This window comes from Artemia sp. Qi Xiang Cuo, chromosome 8 (assembly GCF_049724085.1).
Source record: "Artemia sp. Qi Xiang Cuo chromosome 8, ASM4972408v1, whole genome shotgun sequence".
Taxonomy (NCBI): Eukaryota; Metazoa; Arthropoda; class Branchiopoda; order Anostraca; family Artemiidae; genus Artemia; species Artemia sp. Qi Xiang Cuo.
The window spans coordinates 44,067,714-44,085,484 of NC_142801.1; the positions used below are offsets into that span (position 1 = coordinate 44,067,714).

General features: G+C 34.8%; 1 protein-coding gene across 2 annotated transcripts in view; it reads left to right on the forward strand.

Moving 5' to 3' along the window:
• Positions 1-2,882: 2,882 nt before the first annotated feature.
• LOC148949444 (golgin subfamily A member 7) overlaps positions 2,883-17,771 on the forward strand; it is a 70,993-nt gene continuing 56,104 nt past the window's right edge. Inside the window, exon 1 of one of the 2 annotated variants that reach the window (XM_089093473.1) lies at positions 2,883-2,969. The gene's annotated coding sequence lies outside the window, so the exon portion shown is untranslated. Of the gene's footprint in view, positions 3,086-17,771 lie in introns of both variants that reach the window. The other variant, XM_089093472.1, reaches the window with a different exon arrangement.

Sequence of the window (17,771 nt, forward strand, 5' to 3'; positions counted from 1 at the left end):
AGATTTTTACACATTCCGTAGGCCAGTGACTTCATCAGGAAGGGTTGCCACCAGCTCAAAAATAAAATCCCGATTTCTCTTCAAAAAAAAAATCCCAGAATTTCAAAAAAGAATCCCGTAACACAGTTTTTAGGTTATACAACATAGGCTTGCACAGTGATGACGTAAAACTCAAGGCGCGTAAAACGTAGTATGGTTAAACGTAGTTACTAGCTGTAACTAACAACTGATTGTCAATATTCCTAGTATTATTTCGACGTGAAAACGTTCTAGTGGATCCAGACTATCCAGACTCTCCGTGCTCTGGAAAAATGGGACGGAAATTTTGAAAAAGGAATATTCGTCCCAACTAGGGGGTTTTTTTGAAAACTTGGTGGTTTTTCAAAAAATATCTGTAAAAATTTATCAGCCATCCTCATCAAATCTGTTTTTCTGAGCCAAAACCTATAGAAAACAAATTTAGAACCTCAGTTTGACGATTTACCTATTTTCCATTCAAAACCATCTTAGACAACTATTTTTATTTATCACCTATCGTGTCTAATTGTCTCCTTCTTCTTGCGTTTTTTCCAGAAAAGCTGTCCACACTACCACTTCCGTCCCATTTTTCCATTTTCTGAACTTCTGATTCTTCCTGCCAAGAAAACGGAAAAATGGGACGGAAGACCTGTCTACATTCCCAGATTTCCGTCCCATTTTTCCACAAAATAGATAGTCTGGACGAGCTAATATTCAATATGGCTTGGCAAGTGGTAAAAGTTGTCTTTTATCACGTCTTCACATGTTCCTTTCCCTTTTACCGTACCTACTTTTCTGTTTAGCAAAAGTCTCGCCAATCAAGAAGTGGACAGCGAAACTATCATTCTTCTTACAAAAGCATCCTCTGGATATCTCAAGGCCCGACTTCACTATCCAGAAAACCTGGATTTCGAATGTACTAAAATCGGAGATAAATCCAAACGATATCATTCAAACATTCAGTCCACGGATTCTTCAGTGTATAAAAAAAAGGAATCAGCTTCTTTCACACGAAAGAATCCGGAAGAAAAACAGACCCCCTTTTCCCGAATCTGTGTACTTAGAATCCAACTTTCTTGGTATTAAGCCCAGTTATGGGTACTTGAAGATAAAACTGTAAAGCAACATTCAGAAAAACTGTTACTACCGAGTTATTAGTAAAAAGTACAAAGTAAAGCAACCAACTAAAAAAAATAACTAGTCTATCAGATATTTATTGGTACGGTTCAGTAATCATTTCGGTAATTACAGCTCAAATGACAACCCTAATAACTTAAATAGGAACTTAAATACCGAGCGGAATATTATGGGCATGAAAGTGTCTAAAAATTTAAAAAAAATCTGGGTAATACGCTGATAGCGATCTTTTGAACCAATTGATGTACGTTCTTTAAACAGCACAAAATTACCACTACTTATATTGAACCTAAACTATTGAAACTTGCTACAACCTAAGAAAATCACAGATTGCTGGCAGATCATTTGGTCATGACTTTATAAAACTAATTTTTCGCGAAGTTTCATCTGCAAAACACCGGACTAAAAATACACTGGAACTGAGCTCTACTGAGCATAACAAGTTTTCTGATGGTATTTAACGCTTCCGCTGCTCTAGATTTCGTAATTCATTCGAGATTCTTAAAATGATGTCAAGAGCTCAAGCGAAAGTTTTTGTTTGGATTTGCCGCTCGTCGTTACATTGGAGTCGAATTTTAAGAAGTCAAATCCCGAGCCAAAAAATCGTTGCCCCAGTGTAATAGCGCAAATCCAGAGGGAACAAAGAAAAAACCGAGAGCATTCGTGATACCGTACAGGAAAAATAGTAGAGTATCAGCCAAAACTGTTGAAAATCTCTTTTTAATCAAAAATCCCGGTTTTCTTACAAAAAATCCCGAAAATTCCGGACATAAAAAAATCCCGGAAAACCAGGATTAATCACGGACGGTGGTAACCTTGTCTTCTGGAAATATCAGCATTGATTTACATTCAAATTCGCCACGTCAAAAATAGCCGCTTCGCAATTCTACATAAAAATCCTGTTCTTCATTTATAATAAGTTCAACATTTTCAAATTTGTTCCAATTTCTAGACGACTTTAGAGAAGTTCAAGACAAAAATGTTCTTGGTTCTTCAGCACCAATAAGTACACGAAAAATATATTTAAGTATGTACTTAAAGTACTCTTCAAAAAATGTCTTTAAGTATGTATTTATGTAATTGGAACTGTACCTAAGTACGTACTTAAGTACATGTGTTTGAGTACCAACCCAACGCTGTGTGGTTATTATTTCCGTAGCTACTTTGTCCTCCAGTCGAATGACAATACTCTTTACCTATAACGGCACCACTGTTATCGGAAAGCACCCGCACTTTTGGTCACTGTATAGAATGCATTCCATTTCCTAAGGGAAACTACCTTGAAGTTTTTCTAAAGACATAGGCCAAAGTCAAAACCTACGCCTTTTCTACCGCTTTCCAGAAGAAAAGGATCAAATTTAAAATTAAACTATTTTTCTGAAGACTTGTTGACTATCTGTCTATTACTTGGACTATCTGTCTTGGCTTTTCTCTGTCTACAATTAGCCATGTCTTGATGCAACCTACTACAAAATACTTGATAACTTCAATTCAAACATTTGCCTCTCAATAACTTGGACTATCTGTCTTGGCTTTTCTCTGTCTACAATTAACCATGTCTTAATGCAACCTATGTAACCTACTGCAAAATACTTGATAACTTTTCAAAATCAAGATAATTAAAATCATATATAATGTTATCATATATGATAACAATTCAAAATCAAGATATAAATGATTTTATATCTTCTTGTTCGCAACAGAGCCGATAAATAGGAAGAAGAAGAGGAAAACCAAACTGCTATTCTTTACTCATTTTAAAGGGGCCGTTCTGGTATTTCTTAACTGATGTGTTAAGATCCATTTCAATATAGGCAAGTAGCAGCCACCTGTAATAGCTCAAAACACCTCATATAAACAGAAAAAAGGAAAGGGGCTAAGTAGTCTCAACTGAAAAGCCCATTTCTTGCCTAACAAAAGAGAAAAGAAGGTTTGTAAAAGACACTTTCAGATTGCTTTTTTATTGTTTTTTTTGTGTTTTTGATGGTTCATTCCCAGTCCTCCCTCTGATCCTATTACATTACCCTAGGCTCTATACCAGGATGAAGTTATCTCCTGGCTCCCATCTCCAGGTTTATCTCCCTGACCTAAAATTGCTTGCCCTATAGCTCTGAAAATAAAAACTATCCTTAAAAAAAATCTGCTGACACTTACAGCTCTCAACTGATACAAAGTTTTTGAATTTTTTAGCTGTTTTTGATATTTTACTTAAAAGTACAAATATAAACATGAACTTAAAATTAATGACTGAAATATTTTTTTTCACATAATTTTTCATTGTTATTTGGAATTACTTTGTCAGGAGCTTTCAAATGAGGTGTTACTTAACTATATTCAAAAAAATATTATTTTGACTGTTAGGCCTATTGAGTTGGAAAAAAGCTGGTCAATATATACAGAATATATATCAGAAATGAATTTCAGCCCCCCCCCCCTATATAGGCTATACCTAACCTAACCCTGAATTGGCATATATAGGGGGGGGGCTGAAATTCATTTCTGACAGAAATGCTTATTATATTTGTAATCAGCATAAAAAAAGGCATCGAATGGTGTATTCACTTTAGTCCTAACTCAATAATATGATTTGGTATATATTGACGAAAAAGCTATCTTTCTTCTAAACAGGTTTCAAAGGTTATTTTCTACATCAAACCTAAAACGGGCCCACAAATCATCTTTTGCCTCCGATTTCCCCTTTCCTCCCAAACCCTCCTTGTCAAAACAAGAAAAATGAAAATTTGTAAAGAGATTTGTTATAGTAAGATATATCTTGGTAAAATTCTACTTTAGCTACTTTTGGCTATCTTGGAAAGGGGTTGGGCTAGGAAAATGAAACTTTTAGGGGCGGTTATGCAGACCGCAGTAAGTCCCGGGAAAATATTTTGAGGTGCCTAACCCCATTCCTTCTCCGTCTAGAGGTCCTAAAATTTACTTACTTAACAAGTCTATACCTATTGAAATTTTGGAAAAGCAACGTCTTCTATAAATTTTGAGTTATCTGTTTCTTTTTCTCTGGCTTTAGTTCTGAAAATCCAATTTCAGTTATTTGAGCAGAATTTTAAGACATATAAATAGTTTATTTTCAAAATTTAGGGGTAAAATTCTACTTTAGCTACTTTTGGCTATCTTGGAAATGGGTTATTATATTTTATTTTTACTGTTATGGATATAGTCTAGAGGTAGGCCAAATGAGGTCTTTCATTTTTTGTCAAAGCTTATCAAACAGCACATCATTTGGAAGCTATCCTTCTTCTAGACATGTTTCTAGCATTGTTTTCTACAATAAACCTAAAAGGACCACACAAATCCTCTTTTGCCTCCCATCTCCCCTTTCCTCTCAAACCCTCCATGTCAAAACAAGAAAAATGAAAGTTTATAAAAAGATTTGTTATAGTAACATAGCCTATATCTTAAATGGAAAAGTTTTCCTTCCCTAGGAATATCCTAGCTCCATAAACCCCCCTACCCCTGAATATAAGTACCTCCCAAAGAAAAACATGGCAAATTCGAATTTGGTTAGAAAAATATTGCATAAGACTTAGCAATTTAAAATCTTTATTTCAGGGGCTTTCAAATGAGGGGTCACATGACTATATTCCATTATATTTTATTTTTTATTGTTATGGAGGTAGTCTAGAGGTAGACCAAATGAGGTTTTTTGCTTTTTGTCGAAGCTTATCAAACTTCACATCATTTGAAAGCTATTCTTCTTCTGAATATCATTCTAGTGTTGGTTTCTAAATCAAACCTTTAAGGGCCACACAAATCCTCTTTTGCCTCCTGTCTCCCCTTTCCTCTCAAACCCTCCATGTCAAAACAAGAAAAATTAAAATTTGTAAAAAGATCCATTACAATAAGATATATCTTAAATGAAGAAGTTTTCATTACCTAGGATTGTCCTAGCTCCATAAACCCCCCTCCTGCCCCTGAATATAAGTACCTCCTACAGAGAAACATGGCAAATTCAAATTTGGTTCAAAAATTATTGGATAAGACTTGGATATTTAAAATCTTTATGTCAGGAGCTTTCAAATGAGGGGTCACATGACAATATTCAATTATATTTTTTTTTTACTGTTGTGGAGGTAGTCTAGAGGTAGGTCAAATGAGGTCTTCTGTTTTTTGTCAAAGGTTATCAAACAGCACATCATTTGAAGTATTCTTCTTCTGAACATGTTTCTAGCATTGTTTTCTACATGAAACCTAAAGGGGCCAGACAAATCCTCTTTTGCCCCCCATCTCCCCTTTTGTCCCAAACCCTCTATGTCAAAACAAGAAAAATGAAAATTTTTAAAGAGGTTTGATATAGTAAGATATATCTTAAATGGAGAAGTTTTCATTACCTAGGATTGTCCTAGCTCCATAAACCCCCTACCCCTGAATATAAGTACCTCTCAAAGAAAAACATGGCAAATTTAAATTTGGTTCAAAAACTATTGCATAAGACTTAGATATTTAAAGTCTTTATGTCAGGAGCTTTCAAATCAGGGGTCGCATGACTATATTCAATTATATTTTGTTTTTACTGTTATGGAGGTAGTCTAGAGGTAGGCCAAATGAGGTCTTTCATTTTTTGTCAAAGCTTATCAAACAGCACATTATTTGAAAGCTATCCTTCTTCTGAACATGTTTCTAGTGTCGGTTTAAACATCAAACTTAAAAGGGCCACACAAATCCTCATTTGCCTCCCATCTCCCCTTTCCGCTCAAACCCTCCATATTAAAACAAGAAAAAATGAAAATTCATAAAAAGATCTGTTACAGTAAGATATATCTTAAATGAAGAAGTTTTCATTACCTAGGATTGTCCTAGCTCCATAAACCCCCCCCCCCCTCCTAACTCTGAATATAATTACCTCCTTAAGAGAAACATGGCAAATTCAAATTTGATTCAAAAACTATTAGATAAGACTTGGATATTTAAAATCTTTATGTCAGGAGCTTTCCAATGAGGTGTTGCATGACTATATTCAATTATATTTTATTTTTCACTGTTAAGGAGGTAGTTAAGAGGTAGACCAAATGAGGGGGGGGGGGGTAAACACCTAGAACCCAACTGTTGTTCATGTCAATTTTCATTCATCCTGTAAACACTTGGCTGTTCACACATACTTAGCTGTAAACAGGTTCATTAGTCCCCCATTTTATTTAAAGAATCTTTTGGTCTCTTCTTTTCAGTCTTTGGGTTTAGAATTATAGACGGATTTTTTGTTTAAGAAAGCTTCTACCCGATTTTGACACCATACTCTGATTCAAAATACCCTATAATTACTCTAGATACTGTGTTGATTTTCGTAATAAATCTGTCTTTCCCTTTAAAAATGGGAGTTAGTATTTGGGCCCATGTGATACTAACTGATGTGACAAACGTGCAGAGACTGTATACCACACATGGTTCTCTAAAATCTATTAATCAAGTACAAGCTTAAGCTCAGAAGTTGTTAATGACAACAAATGTTTAAAACGTTTTAAAGAGAGACACTAGAAAAAGTAACGTCTTCAGTTTGAAAATAGGCGTTCTTGAATAGGCCTAATTGGCCTTAAAAGTCAGTATAACAATGGGAATTAAAAACGACATGGAAAGAATTTAGAAAATTGGGGAGGGGGGTTTATCTTAACAATTTTGGTATTGGAAATGTGTTTTATAACCAGGGTTTTAGAATTCTGAAAAATAGGAAGTGGAAACATAGCATAGATCTAACAATATACAATTTTAGCTTCCATATAAATTAGTGGGTTTTAAGGGTTCGAGCAGTGTGTTTAAACTTACAGTTACTATTTATTCTGCCAGTTATGTACTGTATCCCTGCAACCATGACTAAGTAATGACTAAGTAAAAAAAAAGAAAGCGAGACAACAAAATAAGTGACTGCTCCCCAGCAATTTGACTGCTTAACTTGGAAAGATATAATTCCTTGTTTTCTCAAGATTATCCCAAGGCCATATCCAGGGGGGGGGGTACCCAGTTTGAACACCCCCCCCCCAAAATGTTTGCGTGACTCGTAAAAAAAGTAACAAAAATGGACATAAACAAATTTTGTATGCTTTTTTTGAGTTTTTTTTTATATATAGCCCCCCCCCCCAAAAAAAAATTAGTAACCCCCTCCCCCCCCCCCCCCTCCGACAAAGATCCTGGATGCGCTTCTGGTTATCCAACCAATTTGTTATCATAATTGAATCGCAATATTACCTACACAACTGTATGGCATCATCAAGGAGCTAAATTTCAAAGGAAATTCATTTTACTTGCATTTTTTGACGAATTTGCTAGTAAAAAAAATTGAGGGGAGGGTGGTTAAAGTATTATAACACCACCTCGTCCTGCATTCGATCCATAATATCACTGACATGTAAAAGAGATTTTTTCTTTTCTATACAGCTTCGTGTAGCCGTTTCAAACAATAATAGATTGATGTCCACGTAATTGTGATAATTAGGTAGTGATAGCCTACATTTTACCGTCTATTTTTATTTTATATTTTTTGGGCAAAATCAACAACACTACCTATTAAACATTGAAATATAATTTGTGGAGAATAATAACTACCTTCATAAATATCAGTTCACCGTTTATATTACTGTAATAAGTTTTCAGAAGAGTTAACTTAACACGTCAGCAATCAGTTTCAAGATTCTTGACAAGGCAATGGTAACTTGGTAAAATTTGGTACCTTGGGAATGCATATTTGGCATCAAAGCATTGCAAAATTAGTTGGAAAATACCTCCAATTCAGGTTTATCAATTTTTTTGGTGCAATACGAGTTCTCCATGCCATTAACAATTTGCTAGAACGTTTTACTAGATGAGCTTTTGTAAGTGTGCAACATGCCTATCAATCTCTTGGGACACCCCAATTTCAACAAGGGAAGTTAAAAGATAAACTGCCACATGAGCAATAAAATAGCTAATTTTTGCCATCATAAGCATCGCTATAAAGCTGCCTAAGAAAAGAGCCATGTGCATTCAATCTTCTATTATTTTTTTTTCCCAACAAAGGCGGATCTAGAGCAAAATTTTGAGGGGTGGGGCTATTATGACAAGGGTACAGATAAGTAAAATCTTTGGACGGGGGGGGGGGTCAATGTAACAAGGGTGCCAATAATTGACCACATTGACAAATTTATTAATAAAGATTGAAAAATAGAAAAAAACATAAGGAATGAGGGCACAAGAAAAAATCATGGGGGGCTCCCCCTAGGTCCGCCACTGCCCCCAACATTATAATTTGCAAGGAGGGGTTTTAGAAAGTTCGAAGAGGGTCTGGTCGATTAGAATTAAAACATGCAGTATCAGTGCAGGTAAAGTAAAATTCACCCCGTCTGTGCTGATTTTTGCTACCAAATCCTAGTGCAACTCCTAAGACGTCCTAATACATATATATATATATATATATATATATATATATATATATATATATATATATATATATATATATATATATATATATATATTTCGGCCGGAGATAGCCCAAATGGTTTGTTGGTATTCTCGTAAATCATTCTCAAAGTAATTAACAAAATGTTTACTTTTCCTTGTCTTTCGCGTGTAAGTTGATACGCTTTCTAAGGGGTCTGTCGTATTCTCGCTTGAAAATTGAACCCCTAGAAAAATTCGTCCAGAGATTAGCTCCCCGCAGAAAATAGGACCCTGTAAAATTCTCTCAAGAAAATTCAATCCTTCACATCTGAAAAATTTCACCCCTGACAATTTTCCTCTAAGAACTATTCCTTGGACAACATTCAACCTGAAAATAAATACTATATATTGAAAATTGATTTGATCTGTATTGATATTTATGTCGTTTTATAGTTATTAATTAAAAAAACTTTCCGAAAAATAAGTTTCTAAAAGAAAAGTAAGGGCCATTTTAAACTTTAGCTCAGGAGATACAAATACCTGTTAAAATTCAAACTCAAAATGACCAGAAATTACTATTAAAGAATAAATGAAACCCAAAACGAACAGAAATTAAATAAACAATCAGAGCAAAAAACACAACAAATAATAATATAAATGAATAAATAGATCTTAAAGCGAGTTATGCTTAGATTGAATATGAAAATCAAGCTTAAAACGAAAAAAAATGGTTTGCTATTAAAGTATAAATGAAACTTAAAACGAACAGAAATTAAATAAACAATCAATGCAAACAAACATACAATATATATTAATGTAAATGAATAAATAAATCTTAAAACAAGTGAAACTTAAATTGAATATGCAAATCAAGTTTGAATCGAATAAAAATAACTACAAACAAGAGTTTGGGTATCGCCTCACTGCAGAAGCCCAAAACGTTAGGGAGGGGGCTCCCCCTTCTCCCCTCCCCTGGATCCGCCACTGCCTTACACTCTCTGTTTCTTTCCTTGTTAGGGAGGAGAGCAGATGCCTAATAGGTGTGTGTTAGTACCAAAACATTATAACTCTCATTGGGTCTTTAGGTATAAACAGAATTAGTTCAAAGGAAGGGGTGGGGGGGGGGTTGCTATTTAATACCTCTTGATTCTCGTGAGTATTTCTGGTCTAGGCTGTTTTTATGAAAGAAAATTTGGGAGTTTTTACCATGGGCGATTTTCCTGGGGAAATTTTCCGACGGTTGGGGGAAACTTCTGGGGGAGGGGGAGTTTAAAGACCTGTGTTACTGTTAAATAAAATAAAAATTTTCACTTTTTTCGCTTCATTTTCTTAAATTCTGATTTTTGATTCTTATTGATTTCTTTGGACTAATTTACAGCGTATTTGACTAAGATTTGAATGTAAAAACAATAAAGTGATTTTTGGTGTTTATTCAAGAATTTCGTTTAAAATACGAAATAAACAGCGTTTTAATGACAAAATCTTATCTTACATCCAGTTTGGATCCGATTTATTGGTTTTACTTATATGTGAACTCTGCGAATTGAAGTTATCAAGTATTTTGCAGTAGGTTGCACAGGTTACATCAAGGCATGGCTGATTGTAGACAGAGAAAAGCCAAGACAGATAGTCCAAGTAATTGAGAGGCAAATGTTTTAAATGGCTGGGACACGGCTAAATAGCAGGAGTATGCATGCATCTCTTATTGGACACATACTTGTCAGGTTAGTTTTTGGAAAAGCATGCCTGCCTAGAGTCTTAGGCATACTGATCAAGAATTCAAAAATTGACATAAGACCGTTAGATTGCCTGTAATGAGAGGCAAACAAAGGTTAAGACACACGGTATAGGCTGTGTATGATTTTTTTGTTCTTTTGATTCTTTTGTTAGGGAGGAGGGCAGATGCCTCCTAGGTGTTTGTTAACACCAAAACATTCTAACTCTCATTGATATTCAGGCATATACAGAATTAGTTCAAAGGAAGGGATGGGGGTGGCTGTAAAGATCTGTTCTACATCACATTCTACATTATAAACATTATTGGATAGTGAACAATACAAAAATTATTTGATAAGTTGACAAGTGAAGTGCCTAGTGAATTATCTTGGGCGTTTGTTTTTCGAGCTATTTGAAAATTATAAACATTATTGGATAGCAATATGGTTAAGAAAAGTGGAAAGCGATCAAGACAAAGCGATTTGGACGAGTCTAGAGGGTCCACGGAATTGACTGACAATGTTTCAAAGTTGGATAAAGTCCTTGCAATCGTTGAAGAAACTAAGAATGATATTGTGGAAATAAACAGGGAAATCAGTGACATTAAGTCTGGTTTAGCGTCCCTAACGTCTCGTGTTGAAGATTTAGAATTAGCAAAAGTGACCCACGAAAATGTGTTATCCAGTATTTAGCAGGAAATATCGGCACTACGTAAACAAATTGCAAAGGAACCCGGTTTTGGTGAGTTAGCTACGAGAGTCCTTGTGGTAGAAAACATGGATAGAAGAAGGAATATTTTCTATGGAACATTAAAGATGAATCTAAGTCAAAAGCTAAGGAGCATGTTAACGCCTTACTTTCCCAATATCTTGGGATTAATACCCAATTTGAACTACTTGAGTTTACGGATCGATTTATCAAAATCCAGCTCCAGGATGATAAGGACAAATTCTGTATCCTTCAGGGAAACAAGAAATTGCGTGAAAACCCGTTCAGAAGAGAAGCCGGAAGTTAATCTCCCTATGTATATATAACAGATGATGTGACAATAGGTGTTCGTGACATTCGTAACTGCTTGAAAATCAAACAGAAAGGATTGAGGGAAAAGGGAGTCAGTGCTGGGATTCCCCCATTCGTCCCACCTGTATTTTGCTAGATTGAGAATGAGCATAAAGTGAAGCTTAAATGGTGTAATGTCGCATAAGTCAAATGCATAAAAAATGTATCGGAAGTGGATTAAAGTGTTTTTTTAGTATGTTTGAGTGGATTTATGATTGTAGTAAGTTGTGATTTAGCTCAGGTATCCGTGATTAAATTGCGCGCGCCTTCGTGTGATGATAAGGATAATGGTTAGAGTATGATGTCAAATATTTTTTATGTATTTCTATTTTGTTCTTATTTTTTATTTTCGAAATTTTTGTTGCCTTTTTTTTTTTTTTCTTTATTTTTTTTTATTTTATTTATATCGGCTCACGGATATGGGATGCGAAATTTTTGTTGAGTTTGGATTATGGATGAGTTAAGTTTTTTATAAATTCCTGCTGGTACGCTGGAGGAACTTGAAAAAAATCCTCTTGATATTAATAAATTTTTTCATATTTTTTCGTCACAATATCAAGATTTGCCAGAAAATTATAATGCACCTAAAAATAAATATTTATTTGTTCATGATCTTCCACCTTTAAATAATCAACTTAAACGACTGTCATTTTGGAATTGTAGAGGATTAAATAGCAGCTTAAATTTTGTGCATGATTTTCTTAAAGGGTCGTCAACAGATGTGTTAGGAATTTGTGAAACATTTCTTGATAAAAATAATACATTTGAACATTATGAAAATTATAAGTTTTTTCATGGCAGTCGAAAACATAATAAGAGAGGAGGAGTTGGTATTTTTATACGAGATGTTTTTGCATCTTCTTTACGTAATGAATTTATGGTTTGGAATGTTGAGATGCTATTTGAGAGTTGCGTAGTAGAAGTGAATGATGGAAGAAATATTTTTTTGGTAATTATAGTATATCGGCCACCCTTGTCTAGTATTCAATAGTTTTTAAGTCAATACGAGTCATTGTTAGATGCCCTCACACAGCAACACCACCCAATTTATGTAATGGGGGATTTTAATATTGATTTAATGCGACATAATGTTTTGACATCGAATAAGGGATTAGAGTTTTTGAATATTTCTTTTTTACATGGTTTGTCACCTACTTGTTTACTACCATCAAGAATCTGTGATAACCATGCAACTCTTATTGATAACATTTTTACATCTGAAAATTGCCTTGATACCCATATTATTTTGAATGATACATGTGATCATTGTGTTGTTGTTTCTGACTTCTCTGGATCAGGAGTGGAACGTGAAAAGAGACCAAATAAAAGTTATAAAAGGATATTTAACCAAAAAAAGATTGATGAGATGAAAGTAAAAATAAGAGATATAGATTGAAATGATGTCCTAAATGTTGAAGACCTGAATCAGTCAATTGTGATATTTAATGGTAAATTTAACCGTATATTTCACCAAGTATGTACTATGGTATTAAGAAAGAGTAAGGATTTGCCTCGTAAACCATGGGTTACTGAAAGCCTGTTAAAGAGTATAAAAGAAAAAAATAGATTGTATAAGGTGAAGATGCAGTACCCCAATGAAAATAATATTGAAAATTTTAAAAAATATAAAAATCGGTTAACTCTTGTTCTCAGAGAAGCGGAAGCAAAATATTATCAAAATGAATTTCGCAAGTGTGATTCACCTCGGGAAACATGGAAGTTGATAAATGAAAAAATGAATAATGTTAAAACAAGAAATATTCCATCTCACATTACAAGTCATGAATGAGTCAAGATAACTGACGAGAGAGGGATGGCGGAAGCATTTGCTGACCATTTTAGAAAAGTTGGACATGGTCTGGTGGATCAAATTTCTGCTGGAACACATAATCATAGAAAATATTTACCAAATAAAGTAGATAATACTATATTTATGTACCCTATCCGGTTCTCGGAATACCAAAAAGCCGTTACTAGTTTGAAAAATGGATTTTCGGCAGGATGTGATGGTATATCGACTTCTCTGTTTAAAGAATTAGCTGGTGTACTTTTTCAGCCGCTTTTATATATTTTTAATTCTTGTATAAAAAATGGATTTTTCCCAGTTTGTCTTAAAGTAGCTAAAATTTTACCTTTGTTTAAAAAAGGTGATAAAGATAACCCAAACACTTATCGGCCTATTACTATTTTATCACCTGTTTCTAAAGTTTTTGAAAAGATAATAAAAATTAGATTTATTTCATTTCTGGAAAAGAATAAGTTTTTTTCTCCTAATCAGTTTGGTTTTTTGAGTTGTAGATCAACAGAGCAAGCAGTAGCTGCTTTACGTCATTCCTTATCAGATGCTATGGATGATAGTTATTTGCCGGCAACTATTTTTTTTTTTTTATATAAAAAAAGCTTTTGATACAATAGATCATGCAATTCTTTTTGATAAGCTGGAAAATACAGGAATCCGTGGAATAGCTCTGGATTTAATGAGATCGTATTTATCTGAAAGAAGTTTTAAAGTCCAAGTTTGTGAAGAATCATCTCACATTTTCCCGTTAGAATATATAGGGGTACCGCAGGGATCTGTATTGGGGGAATACTTTTTTTGATTTATGTAAATGATCTTCCAAATTGCATGCCTTCAGGTGATGAGTTAGCAATATTGTTTGCGGATGATACAGCAATTAGTTTGAGGGCGGGCAACGAGGAGGACCTACGATTGTCCTTTGAGACTGTTGCTTTGAATGTAAATTATTGGTTTCATGATAACCGATTAATACCTAATTTAGAGAAGTCGGAATTTATGTTTTTTGGGAGAAGTTCGAGGTCAGTGAAGCGCGTGTCATTTCAAAGTATTATTATTGGAGTTTCCTCCATAAAAATAGTGGATATATTTAGATATTTAGGTATGTATATTGATTTAACTTTGTCGTTTAAGGCGCATATTAGTAAACTTAAAGCAACAGTGTCCAGGAATATCGGTTGTTTGCATAGATTAAAGTTTCTGTTTCCATACCAAATCATTACAACTTTATATTTTTCATTAATTGATTGTTATTTCCAGTATTGTCCGAGCGTTTGGATGCTGACTTCCCCTTCACATTTACGAGGACTCCAAATTGTTCAAAATAAATCAATAAGAATTCTGGACCATTTTGTAGCACACCCTAGGAAGACAGAGGAATTATCTGAAATTAAAACATCTTTTCTATTTCTTGATATTCTGGATTTACAACAAATTTTGCACCTTAATTTGGGCATATGGTTTTTGAAAATCCAACATAAAGATCATTTTTTCAATAGTATGAAACTTTTGGTTGAAAATAAAAATAGCCATTTATCAAGAGCTAGGATTAAGTTTCTTTTCCCGTTTGTTAAAATTGAGAGATCCAGACTAAGTTTAAGATATCAACTTCCTCATATTGCGAATAAATATAAGTTATTTGAATTAGTAATTAAATCACCATCACACTATACATGTATAAAAAGAAATTGAAAAAGATGGTCCTTTCAGTCTACAGTAGCGGGGATTGATGGTATTATTGATTTATTTATAAATTGTTAAGTAAATCCCATCCCTATCTCCGTGAGTCGATAGTTAAGTTATGTATGTTTGTTTTTTTTTTTTTTTTTTTTTTTTTTTTTTTTTAATTTATTTGAAATTTTGTTATTTTATTATCAATTTTTCTTTTCTTTCTGAAGCTATGTTAGCGGAATGTGTAATTTTTTTCCCCTTTTGTTGGATAAAGGAGACATTACGAAATTCCTCTCTTCTCCTTTGTTTAAAATTTATGTAAATTTTTTTGTTAAATAAAGTCAAGTCAGTCATCTACATCAATTTAATTCTGAATGTAAATTCTGTAATAAAAACATAACATTTATTTCTTTTCAACATCATCGTATTCTTTTTTTTTTTTTTAATCATTTTCAGTATTTTTCATTTTTTTATTTTTCGGTCAAATAGTATAAACGTAAAATCCGAAGGCACATGTTGGGCCTTCCAGTCAGCACACGTAAAAAGAAGAAATCTAATAACATGTCTTAACTAAAAATGTACAGTGGGTAACTAGGCTTAATAATCAGAGGCAACGCTGTAGCGTTGCCTATAGTAAAGGCCATACGGCTCCAATGTGTCATTATTTATTATTATTTTTTTTCCCCAGAGGCACTTCATATGGAAGGGGTCGTCGTAAAAACTTCAAAGGGGGCTCATTCGATTGGAAATCGAGAGTTCTAGTGCCCTTTTTAATAGTCGAAAATGATGGGAGGGCAACTAGCCCCCCCCCCCCACGCCCATCATTCCCCCAAACACATCCACTCGAAATTTTGAGATAGCCATTTTGTTCAGCGTAGTTGATTTCCAGATAGAAAATATATTTTTAGGAGGACACTCCCCCACAACCCTCAGGGAAAGGGTTTTAATTTATGCCGTGGGGGCATATAAGGTTTTTATAGAAAGCGTTGTCGTAGAAACTTCAAAAAAGGCTCATTCGATTGGAAATTCAGAAAGCTAGTGCCTTTTTTAATAGTCGAAAGTGATTGGAGGGCAGCTAGCTCCCCCCCCCCTCCCCAAGCCCATCATTCCCCCAAACATATCCAATCAAAATTTTGAGATAGCCATTTTGTTCAGCGTAGTTGATTTCCAGATAGAAAATATATTTTTGAGGAGGAAACTCCCCCACAACTCTAACGGCAAGGGTTTTAAGTTTTGCCCTGGGGGCATATAAGGTTTTTATAGAAGGCGTTGTCATAGAAATTTCAAAACAGGCTCATTCGATTGAAAGTTCAAAGGGCTAGTGCCCTTTTTAATAGTCGAAAGTGATTGGAGTGCAACTAGCCCCCCTACGTCCATCATTTCCCCTAACATATCCAATCAAAATATTGAGATAGCCATTTTGTTCAGCGTAGTTGATTTTCGGATAGAAAATATGTTTTTGAGGAGGACACTCCCCCACAACCCTCAGGGCAAGGGTTTTAAGTTATGCCCTGGGGGCATATAAGGTTTTTATAGAAGGCGTTGTCGTAGAAACTTCAAAAGAGGCTCATAGGATTGGAAATTCAAAGGGCTAGTGCCTTTTTTATTAGTCGAAAGTGAGTTGAGGGCAACTAAACCCACTCTCACGCCCACCTTTTCCCCAAACACATCTAATCAAAATTTTGAGACAGCCATTTTATTAAACGTAGTTTTAAGGTCTACGTTTAATAAAATGGCTGTCTAGAGAGGGATCATTTGATTGGAAATTGAAAGTTCTTGTTCACTTTTTAAGAGTCAAAGGAGATTGGAGGGCAACTAGCCCCCCTCCCCCCATCCTCCACGCCCTAAATGCATGAGATTAATTTTTTTTTAAATATTTGAAAGGTTAAGTAACAAAACTCTGGCGTCGACAAAAACCCCCAGGGCTCGGGGCAGGAAGGGATTCTCGTATAAGCTTCAGAGAGGGCTCATTTGATTGGAAATTGGAAGTTCTAGTCCAGCTCTTACGAGTCAAAATCGATTGAAGTGCAAATACCCCCCCCCCCTACGCCCTTTTCCCCACCCCTCCCTTTGAACTAATTCTGTTTATACCTGAAGGCCCAATGAGAGTTAGAATGTTTTGGTATTAACACACACCTATTAGGCACCCCCTAACGTAGTCTAAAGTAATGTAATTTACTTAATTAGCGCAATATTGCGTTAATTAAACTTGCTCCTAACGCAAGTTTATCGGATCAACCTATTTTGCGCCCCCCCCCCCCTAAAAAATCCTGGATCCACCCCTGGTGTAAGGGCACTATAAATTTTAATTTGTAATTCAATGAACCCCGTTCCAAAGTTTATGCGACCACCTCTTCCACATAAAGTGCCCCTGGAAAAATAAATAAGTATTAATTCATTGAACCCTTATGGCTCTTTACTTAGGTAACACTATAGCTCTGTTTCTCACCTAAAGAGTTGAGTAGAAATTTCAGCTTCCATTTTTATGAATATCCGAAATTATCTGAGGGGAATATGTTTGGGGGAGCATGTTCCAATGCTGGGAAATTTCTGCTGGGTGGAATTTAACGCGGGGGATTTATCAGCAGGAAAAGTAAATGTTCTTTGAGGGGGAGGAATTTCCCAGGGTTGGGTTTTCCAAATGGAAATTATTCAGGGAGGGGACGACTAAACCCATTCGATAATATTCTATGTTTTACATCTGAAAGTAGCGGGAATAAAGAATCAATGGAAATGTCAGAGATAGTACTTCAGGTTCCTTTAGAAAATTTTGTTCGTGTCTTTGGAAAAAGACATTTTCAAAAGACAGATTAATTTCATTTGTATTACTTTCTCTGTGGCTGCTCAATTACGCATGTGAGGGGGGAGACTTCCCCCCCATCACTGTCTCCGCTAAGGTTTCAGTTTTTATCTTAAGCCTTAAAAATGATCGCAATATAACTTAAAATAACATATATAGAATAATATATGCACATAACACGGAACAATTAATCAAAATTGCATATTATGAGTTGAG